Consider the following 12,019-nt stretch of genomic DNA (forward strand, 5'->3'; position numbering starts at 1 on the left):
AAAAATCCTCACAACTGGACCAATAAGCAGCATCATGATAAATGGAGAAAAGATTGAAGTTGTCAAGGATTTCATTTTACTTGGGTCTATAATCAATGCCCATGGAAGCAGCAGTCAGGAAATCAAACGACATATTGCATTGAGCAAATCTGCTGCAAAACACCTCTTTAAAGTGTTAAAAAGCGAAGATGTCACTTTAAGGACTAAGGTGTGCCTGACCTGAGCCATCGTGTTCAATCACCACATGTGCATATGAAAGCTGGACAATGAATAAAGAAGACCAAAGAAGAATGGATGCCTTTGAATTATGGTATTGGTGAAGAGTATTGAATATATCATGGGCTGCCAGAAGAACGAACAAATCTGTCGTGGAAGAAATACAGCCAGAATGCTTCTTAGAAGCAAGGATGGCAAGACTTTGTCTCACGTACTTTAGACGTGTTGTCAGAATGGACCAATCCCTGGAGAAAGACATCATGCTTGGGTAAAGTAGAGGGTCAGTGAAAAAGATGAAGATCCTCAACGAGATGGATTGACAGTGGCTGCAACAGTGGGATCAGGCATAACAACAATTGTGAAGATCGTGCAGGACCGGGCAGTGTTTTGTTCTGTTGCACAAAGGGTTGCTGTGAATTGGTGTCAATCTTATGGCACCTAACCACAATAGCAACGTAGGAACCATATAGAATTTTACACTGAGCCTGCCCCTCATGGTACTTTATAATTCAGTACTACTTAGCAATCTAAGGCTGTAAGTCATGGCTAGGAAAACTAAGTTTTATCCTTCAAATAATTGATGCAGATAAAGAAAATAAGCATGTAACAATATGAGTGAATTGAAGTGTCATTTTAAAAGTTCTACACTATTTTGGTGCTTATATTTTTATGATAGTATATTGGTATACTGAAATTCTTAAAAATTCAGTAGAAAAAAATAGACTGACTAGGAAGGTGCATGTCTCAAAGCAGTAAGCAGTTGCTGAGAAGTCTAGTACATTTAGGCAATATAATTATATAGAAATTGCCAAAAAACTATTTGAAATCAAAGAGTGGCAATCACTGTTCCATTCTGATTGCTTTATTAAGCAGAAATAATAGAAGGCCATTGGAACTTTCCATCATCATTTCTTAACATTTCATTAAGTCCCAAATGAATAATGGAAGAGAAAATAAAACGGCACATTGTTAAACTCTTGCACTCAATGTTTTGAGAGAAATCTGGCAATTAGTTTTCTGATAGATTTCTATATAAAGCACTACATAACCTAATTTGCCAAAGGAGAGAGTAAATTATCTGTATCGAGTTTGTCTGAGCTATGACTTGGCTATGTTCCTCTATGAGAAAAGGAATAGAATTATGGAGGAGTAGAATGAAAAGAAAAGGAAAAGAGAATGCGTGAATAATAGAAGGAGAATGCCTCTCTGGTTTTCAAGAAAGCAATTACAACATACTATAGCATGCATAACTTTAAATAATGACAAGAGAGAAAACATATTGACATTTCACACTAGAAGCTTTCTTAGATGAAAGGCATGTGCTAGAGAATGACTTGTCATTGTGAGATATTCATTTATAACCCAGATCTATTAGACATTGCAATGTTTAATTTCAATTAGTTATTGCTATGTATTAAGCCATCTGAAAATTTAGTGGCTTAAAACACTAACCATTTATTTAGCTCGTGATTGTACTGAATAGCAATTTAAGTTGGTCTCTACTTCGCAGTTTTTCTTATTGACTGGGCTCTTTCATGCATCCTTGGTCAGCAGTCAGCTGCGCTGATCTTGGCTGGGCTTTCTCATGGCTCCTAGGCCTTGGATAAGACAATTGGGCTGATTCAGCTCTGATCTAAACAGTCTCACATCATCCATCAAACTACCCAAGCTTGTTCACATGGTGGCTGGACAAGGTGCCAATAGAGAAAGCAGAAGTACAAGTGTTCAGGGACTCTTGAGGTCTAATCTTGGAATTGCAACAGTTACTTTTTTTGTATTTCATTATTTTAAAAAAATAATATTTTATTAAGTTTTTGGCAAGTTAGGGCCCCATCTGACAATTTCTGTACTAACTGTTCAGTGACGTAGTTACATTTATCACAATGTCTCAACATTCTCTTTAATTGTGTTCTATTTAATTATGTTCCATTTCAGTACTCTAGTTTCCCTGCCCCCTTATCTTCTCATCTTTGCTTTTGAGTAATCATTGACCTTTTGGTGCTATTTCTCTAAAAGGTGATCTCAGGGAACAAGCTTGTTTCTAGGTTTAAAGAGTGTCTAAGGGCGATGATCTCAGGGAGTTCTCTGTTCTCTACTATTCCAGTTTGTCGGTTTTTTTTTTTTTTTTTTTAAATAAAAATTTGAGTTATGCTCCACATTTTTATCCCATTCTATCCAGGACCATCTATTGTGACCATAGTCAGAATGGTCAGTGGTAGTACCTGAGCACCATTTAGTTCTGGTCTCAGAGTAGAAGAGATTGTGGCTGCTACAGACTTGTTTCTTCTCTGAGCTTTTGATTACTTTCTCACCGTTTTGCTCCTGGCAAGTACAGACCCAAAATTGTGTCTTAGATGGCCTCTGTAAGCTTTTAAGACCCTAGACACTACTCACATCATCGGGATGCAGATCATGGTTTTTGTGAACTGTTACGCCAATTGACTGAGTTGTCCCATGAGACTATGGTCCTAAGCTTTCAAACCCAGAAAACTGATCTTGAAATGTGTTTGGTTATGTCTGTAGAGTATTTGTATTTGTGTGTTCAACACGAATTGCAAGCACATACTTTTATTTATACGTACCTATGTTTTTGTCAGGTGCCGCCAGGTTGGTTCCAACTCATAGGGACCCTACGTACAAGAGGTCAAAACACTGCCCGGTCATTGCTATGTTTGAGCCCATTGTTGCAGCCACTGTGTCAGTCCATCTTGTTGAGGGTCTTCCTCTTTTCTGCTGACCTTCTACTTTACCAAGCATGATGTCCTCCAGGGATGGTCCCTCCTGATAACATGTCCAAAGTACGTGAAGAAAGTCTCGCCATCCTCTCTTCTAAAGAGCATTCTAGCTGTGCTTCCAATACAATTTTTTGTTCTTCTAGCAGTCCATGGTATATTAAATATTCTTTGCCAACACCATAATTCAAAGATATCAGTTCTTCTTCGGTCTTCCTTATGCATTGTGCAGCTTTTGCATGTATATGAGTCAATTGAAAATATCATGGTTTGGGTCAGGCGTACCTTAGTCCTAAAGTGACATCCTTGCTTCCTAACACTTTAAAGAGGTCTTTTGCAGCAGATTTGCCTAATGAAAATATGTCATTTGATTTCTTGACTGCTGCTTCCAAGGGCGTTGATTACGGATCCAAATAAAATGAAATTCATGATAACTTCAATCTTTTCTCCATTTATCGTGATGTTGCTTATCGGTCCAGTTATGAGGATTTTTGTTTTCTTTATGTTGAAGTGTAATCCATACTGAAGGCTGTAGTCTTTGATCTTCATCAGTAAGTACTTCAAGTCCTCTTCACTTTCAGCAAGTGAGGTTGTGTCATCTGCATATTGCAGGTTGTTAATGAGTCTTGCACCAATTCTGATGTCACAGTCTTCTTCATATAGTCCAGATTTTTGGATTGTTTGCTTAACATACAGATTGAATAAGTATGGTGAAAGGATACAACCCTGACACACACCATTCCTGATTTTAAACCATGCAGTCTCCCCTTGTTCTGTTTGGATGACTACCTCCCGTTCTATGTGTAGGTTCCTCATGAGCACAGTTAACTGTTCTAGAATTCCCATTCTTTGTTACACTATCCGTAATTTGTTATGATCCACACAAATGAATGCCTTTGCATAGTCAATAAAACACAGGTAAACACCTTTCTGATATTCTCTGCTTTCAGTTATGATCCATCTGACATCAGCAATGATATCTCTCACTCCACGTCCTCTTCTGAATTTGGCTTGAATTTCTGGCAGCTCCTTGTCAGTGTACTGCTGCAACCACTTTTGAATGATCTTCAGCGAGATTTTATTTACGTGTGATATTAATGATATTCTTTGATAATTTCTGCATTCAGTTGGGTCACTGTTCTTTGGAATGGGCACCAATATGAATCTCTTCCAGTCGGTTGGCCTGGTAGCTGTCTTTCAAATTTCTTGCTATAGAAGAGTGAGCACTTCCAGTGTTGCATCCATTTGTTGAAACATCTCAATTTGAATTCTGTCAATCCTGGAGGCTTGTTTTTTGCCAATGCCTTCAGAGCAGCTTGGACTTATTCCTTCAGTACCATTGGTTCTTGATCATATAGTGCCTCCTGAATGGTTGAGCATCAATCAATTCTTTTTGGTACAATGACTATGTATTCCTTTCATCTGCTTTTGATGCTTCCTATGCCATTCAATATTTTCCCTGTAGAATCCTTCAGTACTGCAACTTGAGGTTTGAATTTTTTCTTCAGTTCTTTCGGCTTTAGAAATGCTGAATGTGTTCTTCCCTTTTGGTTTTCAAACTCCAGGTCATTGCACATTTCACTATAAATACTTTACTTTGTCTTCTCGAGCTGCCCTTTGAAATCTTCTGTTCAGCTCTTTTACTTCATTATCTCTTCTGTTCACTTTAGTTGCTCTACGTTCAAGAGCAAGTTTCAGAGTCTCTTCTGGCATCCATTTTGGGATTTTCTATTTTTTCTGTCTTTTTAATGACCTTTCGTTTTCTTCATGTTTAATGTCACCTATGTACACACCCATACCTACTCATATACCAATATGCTTATATCCGTTTATATGTCCTCAAACATTTGTTTTTACTTTGGTTGTTCTATGGTAACAGTATTCACATTCGGTGCCACTTTCCCCATCACCTAAAAAAAAACATACTTTCTCCTCCCCTTCTCCTGTCCCTGTTAACCACCAATGAATGTTGGTCTCTCTCTATATATTTATTCTTGTCTTCTTATAAAAGAGGGATCATACAATATTTGTCCTTATATGCTTGACTTATTTCACTTAGCATTATGTCCTCCAGGTCCATCCATGTTATATGTTTCATGGACTCATCATTGTTCTTCACGATTGCATAGTATTCCATTGTATGTATCACATTTTGCTTATCCATTCATCTGTTGATGGGCACCTCGGTTGTTTCCATTTATTTGCTATTGTGAATAAAGCAGTAATGAACATAGGTGTGCATATGTCTGTTCGTGTCGTTATTTTTAGGTCTCTAGGGTATATACCTATAAGTGGGATTGCGGGATCACAGGGTAGTTCTATTTCTAGTTTTTTTGAGAATGCACCATACCATTTTCCATAGTAGTACCATTTTACAGTCCCACCAGCAATGGATAAGGGTTCCACTCTCCCTACAACCTCACCAATGTTTGTCATTATTATTTATTTATTTATTGTTTGTTTTGTTTTCAGTGCCATTTTAGCCAGGGTAGGACAGTATGTCATTTAGTTTTGATTGCATCTCTCTAATGGCTAATGATCATGAATATCTTTTTACATGTTTGTTGGCTGCTTGGATGTTCTCTTCGATGAAGATTCCCTTTATGTCCTTTGCCTGTTTTGTGGTTGAGTTGTCTTTTTATTGTAGAGTTGTTGCAGTTTCTGTAGATTTTAGAGATTAGACCCTTGTTGGATAAGTTGTTTCCAAAGATTTTTTTTCCCCATACTGTAGGTTGTCTATTTACTCTTTTAATAAGGATTTTGATGAGCATAAGTTTTTTAATTTTTATGAGGTCCCATCTATCTATTTTTGTCTTCTCCTATTAATTCTATTTTTACAGAAGATTAAGTCCCATAGTTTTCTCCCAGGAATTGTATGGTTTTAATTTAACATTTAAGTCTTTGATCCATTTTGAGTTAGGTTTTGTGTATGTTGTGAGATATGAATCCTGTTTCATTTTTCTGCATATGATAGCAAGTTTTGCTGTACCATTTATTAAAGAGACCATTTCTGCCTCACTGATTGAACTTTGACCCCTTGTTGAAAATCAGTTGTCCATAGATGGATGGGTTTAATTCTGAGTTCTCAATTCTATTCCACTGGTCTGTGTGTCTATCGTTGAACCAATACCAGTCTGTTTTGATTACAGTGGCTGTATAGTACGTTTTGATATCGGGCAGTGTGAGATCTCCTGCTTTGTTCTTTTTCTTCAATATTGCTTTGGCTATTTGAGGTTTCTTTCCTTTCCATATGATGTTGGTCATTAGTTTTTCCATTTCAGTAAAAGAATGTAGTTGGGATTTGTCTTGGGATTGCACTGTATCTGTAGATAGCTTGGGTAGAATTGACGTTTTCACTATATGGAGTCTTCCAATCCATAACCACAGGATATCTTTCCATTTTTATAGATCTCTTTTAGTCTCTTGTAGTAGTGTTTTGTAATTTTCACTGTATGTCTTTTGTGTCCTTGGTTAGGTTAATTCCTAGGTATTTTGTCCATTTGGGGGCTATTGTAAATGATATTGTTTTCTTGATTCCTTTTATGGAGTAGTCTTTGTTAGTGTAGCAGAACCCAACTGATTTTTGTATTGATCTTGTACCCAGCAACATTGCTAAATTGTTCAATTAGATCCAGCAGTTTTCTTGTGGAATCTTTAGGATCTTCTCTGTATAGAGTCATATCATCTGCAAATAGAGATAGTTTTACTTTTTTCTTTCCAATTTGGATGCATTTTATTTCTCCTTCTAGACTTATTGCTTTGGCTAAGACTTCCAGTACAATGCTGAATAAGAGTGGTGATAATGGGCATCTTTGCCTCATTCCTGTTCTCAAACGGAAGACTCTCAGCCTTTTTCCATTGAGTATGTTGTTGGCAGTTGGCTTTGCATATATATTCTTAATTATACTGAGAAATGTCCCTTCTATTCCTATTTTGCTGAGAGTTTTTATCAGGAAAAGTTGTTGAATTTTATTGAATGCTTTTTCTGCATCAATTGATTTGATCATGAGGTTCTTTTCCTTTGTTTTATTTATGTGGTGGATTACATTGATTGATTTTCTAATGTTGAACCGTCCTTGTAATCCTGGTATGAATCCCACTTGATCATAGTGTTTGATTTTTTTGGATATATTACCGAAGTCTGTTGGCTAGAATTTTGTTGAAAATTTTTGCATCTGCATTCATAAGGAATATTGGTCTGTAATTTTCTTTTTTTGTGATATCTTTGCCTGGTGTATGTATCAGGGTTATGCTTGCTTCATTGACAGAGTTCTTGTGCTACTTCCTATACTATATTTTTTAAGAGATTGACTAGAGTTGGTGTTAACTCTTCTCTGAAAGTTTGGTAGAATTCTCCAGTATAGCCTTCTGGTCCTAGGCTTTCTTTTTATTGGCAGTTTTTTCATGACAACTTCAATCTCTTCTTTTGGAATGGGTCTGTTTAAATTTTATACTTGTGTTAGTTTAGGTAGGTAGTGTCTGTCTAGGAATTTGTCCATATCATCTAGGTTTTCAAATTTGTTGGAGTACAATTTTTCATAGTAATCATAGTAATCGTTATGATATTCTTTATCTCTGTTGGATCAGTTCTAATGTTACCAATTTCATTTGTTAATTTGGTTATTTGCCTCTTCTGTTTTTTTCTTTTTCAATCTAATCAGTAGTTTGTGCATTTTAGTGATCCTTTCAAAGAACCAGCTTCTGGATTTGTTGACTTTTTCTATTGCTTTTCTATTTTGTTTATTTCTGCAGTCATCTTTATTATTTCCTTTATTCTGGTGGTTTTGGCTTCTTTTGCTCTTCCTTTTCTATTTGTTCAAGTTGTCTAAGTTAATAATTTTGGATCTTCTTTTTTAACACAAGTATTTATTGTTATGAATTTTCCTCTGAGTACTGCTTTTGCTGAGTCTCAAAGGTTTTGATATTGTATTTTCATTTTCAGTTTGATTCTAGGAAATTTTTAATTTCAGTTTTGATTTCTTATATGACTCAATATAGTTTTTAGTAGTGTATTATTTAGTTTCTATAGATATTTTATCTTTTTTCCTTATTTTTCCTGTTGTTGTTTTCTAGCTTCATACTGTTATGGTCAGAGAAGATGTTTCGTATGATTTCAATCTTTTTAAATTTGTTGAGGTTTGTTTTGTGTCCCAGTATATAGTCTATTCTGGAGACTGATCCATATGTGCTGGAGAAGGATGCGTATTGTTCTGATGCTGGGTAGATTGTGCTATACATGTCCGTTGGTTCCAACTGATGTATGCTTTTATTTAAGTTCTCAATGTCCTTAGTGATCTCCTTTTTAGCTGTTCTGTCTATAATTGAAAGTGGAGTTGTCCATTTCTCTTTCCATATCAGTCAGTACTTGTTTCATATATTTTAGTGCATTGCTGTTAGGTACATATATATTTATAATCATTATGCCTTCTTGCTGGATTGACCATTTTATTGTTAAGTAATGTCCTTCTTTCTCTCTTGTAATAGATTTTGATTTAAAGTCTATTTAATCTGTCATCACATGGTTACCACTGCTCTTTTTTTAAATTTTTTCTCATACAAAATTTATACATACATTGTTATGTGACCCTAATTGCTCTCCCCATACTGTGACAGCACACTCCTCCTTTCCACCCCTGATTCCCCATGTCCATTCAAGCAGCTCCTAACCCTCTCTGCCTTCCTATCCCACTTCTGGACTGAAGCTGCTCATTTAGTCTCTTGCATCTACATGAGCTAAGAGACACACTCCTCACGAGTATCACTTTATGTCCCACAGTCCAGTCCAATCCTTGTCTGAAGAGTTGGCCTGGAAACTGTTTTAGTTCTGGGCTGATAGAGAATCCAGGGGCCATGTTTTCCAGGGTTCCTTCAGTCTCAGTCAGACCATTAAGTCTGGTCTTCTTACTAAAATTTGAGTTCTGCATCCCACCTTTCTCCTGCTCCATCTGGGACTCTGTTGTGTTCCCTGTCAGGGTGATGGTAGCTGGGCACCATCTAGTTCTTCTGGTCTCACCCTAATGAAGTCTCTGGTTTGTGGAGCCCTTTCTGTCTCTTGGGCTAATACTTTCCTTGTGTCTTTGGTGTTCTTCATTCTCCTTTACTCCAGGCGGCTGGGACAATTGATGCATCTTAGATGGCTGCTTGCAAGCTTTTAAGACCCCAGATGCTACTCACCAAAGTAGGATGCACAACATTTACTTAATAAGCTTTGTTATGCCAATCGATCAAGATGTCTCATGAAAGCATGGTCCCCAGATCCCTACCCCTGTTACTCTGTCCCTCAAAGTCTTTGATTGTATTCAGGAAACTTCTTAGCTTTGGTTTACTCCAGTTGTTCTGACTTCCCCTGTAGTGTGTGCTGTCCTTCCCTTCACCTAAGATAATTCTTATCTACTATCTAGTTAGTAAATAAGCTAACCCTCCTTCCCCATCCTCGTAACCATCAAAGAATGTTTTCTTCTGTGTTTAAACTTTTTCTTGAGCTCTTATAATAGTGGTCTTAAACAATATTTCTCCTTCTGTGACTGACTAAATTCACTCAGCATAATAACCTCCAGCTTCCTCCATGTTATAAGATGTTTCACGGCTTCATCGTTGTTCTTTATTGTCGTGTATTATTCCATTGTGTGGCTATACCGTTATTTCTTTATCCATTCGTCCGTTGATGGGCATCTAGGTTGTTTCCATCTTTTTGCTATTGTGAACAGTGCTGCAGTGAACATGGGTGTGTATATATATATATTTGTGTGACGGCTCTTATTTCTCTAGGATATATTCCAAGGAGCAGGATAGCTGGATCGTATGGTACTTCTATTTGTAGCTTTTTGAGGAAGCGCAAAGTAATTTCCAAAGTGATTGTAGCATTTTACCTTCCCACCAACAGTGTATAAGTGTTCTAGTCTCTCCACAACCTCTCCAACATTTATTGTTTTGTGTTTTTTGGATTAATGCTAGCCTCATTGGTGTGAGATGGTATCTCATGGTAGTTTTGATCTGCATTTCTCTAATGGCTAATGATCGTGAGCATTTCTTCATGTGTCTGTTAGCTGCCTCAATATCTTCTTTGGCAAAGTGCCTGTTCATCTCCTTTGCCCATTTTCTAATTGGGCTATTTGTCTTTTTGTTGTTGAGGTTTTACATTATCTTGTAGATTTGAGAGGTTAGATGCCGACTGGATTTGTCATAGCCAAACATTTTTTCCCAGTCTGTAGGTTGTCTTTTTTACTGTTTTGGTGAAGTCTTTTGATGAGAATAAATGTTTGATTTTTAGGAGCTCCCAGTTATCTAGTTTCTCTTCTGGTGCTTGTGCATTGTTACTTGTGGTTAATATTGTGTTTATGTCATGTATTAGGGCTCCTAGCGTAATCCCTCTTTTATCTTCCGTGATCTTTATTGTTTTTGATTTTAAATTTAAGTCTGATCCATTTTGAGTTAATTTTTGTGCATGATATGAGGTATGGGTCTTGTTTCAGTTTTTTGCAGATAGATATCCAGTTATGCCAGCACCATTTGTTAAAGAGACTGTCTTTTCCCCAATTTAACAGACTTTGGGCCTTTTTCAAATATCAGGTGCTCACAGGTGGATGAATTTATGTTTGGATTCTCAATTCTGTTCCACTGGTCTACGTATCTATTGTTGTACCAGTGCCAGGCTGTTTTGACTACCGTGGCGGTATAATAGTTTCTAAAATCAGGTAGTGTGAGGCCTCCCACTTTGTTCTTCTTGAGTAATGCTTTACTTATTGGGGGCCTCTTCCTTTTCCATACGAAGTTGGTGATTTGTTTCTCCATCTCATTAAAAAATGCCATTGGAATTTGGATCGGGATTGCAATGTATGTGTAGATTGCTTTCCATAGAAGTGACATTTTCACAATGTTGAGTCTACCTATCCATGAGCAAGGTATATTTTTCCACTTCTGCAGGTCTCCTTTGGTTTCTTGCAGTAGTGTCTTGTAGTTTTCATTGTATAGGTCATTTGTGTCTCTGGTTAGATTTATTCCTAAGTATTTTACCCTCTTGGGGGCTATTGTAAATGGTATTGATTTGGTGATTTCGTCTTCAAGGTTCTCTTTGTTGGTATAAGGGAATCCAATTGATTTTTGTCTGTTTATCTTGTATCCTGAAACTTTGTTGAAATCTTCCATTAGTTCCAGTAGTTTTCTTGTGGATTCTTTGGGGTTTTCTGTGTATAAGATCATATCATCTGCAAATAGAGATATTTTGACTTCTTCTCTACAAATTTGGATGCCCTTTATTTCTTTTTCTAGCCTAATTGCTCTGGCTAGGACCTCCAGCACAACGTTGAATAAGAGTGATGATAAAGGGCATCCTTGTCTGGTTCCCATTCTCAAGGGGAATGCTTTCAAACTCTCTCTGGTTAAGATGCTGTCAGCTGTTGGCTTTCTATTAAATGCCCTTAATTATACTGAGGAATTTCCCTTCTATTCCTATTTTGTTGAGAGTTTTTATCATGAATGGTGTTGGACTTTCTCAAATGACTTTTCTGCATCGATTGACAAGATCATGTGGTTCTTGTCTTTTGTTTTATTAATGTGATGGCTTACATTGATTGCTTTTCTAATTTTTAAACCTTCCCTACATACTTGGTATAAATCCCACTTGACATGGTGAATTATTTTTTTGATATGTTGCTGAAATCTATTGGCTAGGATTTTGTTGAAGATTTTTGCACCAATGTTTATGAGGGATATTAGTCTGTAATTTTCTTTTTTTGTGGTATCTCTACCTGGTTTTGGTATCAGGGTTATGCTGGCTTCATAGAATGCGTTTGGGAATATTCTATAATTTTCTATGCTCTGAAATACCTTTAGTAGTACTAGTGTTTAGTAGTAGTAGTGTTAACTCTTCTCTGAAAGTTTGGTAGAATTCTCCAGTGAAGCCATCCAGGCCAGGGCTTTTTTGGTTGGGAGTTTTTTAGTTACCTTTTCAATGTCTTCTTTTGTTATGGGTTTGTTTAGTTGCTCTACCTCTGTTTGTGTTAGTTTAGGTAGGTAGTGAGTTTCTAGAAATTTGTCCATTTCCTCTAGGTTTTCAAATTTGTTAGAGTACC

The sequence above is a fragment of the Trichechus manatus genome, unplaced genomic scaffold (genome assembly GCF_000243295.1).
Source record: "Trichechus manatus latirostris isolate Lorelei unplaced genomic scaffold, TriManLat1.0 scaffold00283, whole genome shotgun sequence".
NCBI classification, from domain to species: domain Eukaryota; kingdom Metazoa; phylum Chordata; class Mammalia; order Sirenia; family Trichechidae; genus Trichechus; species Trichechus manatus.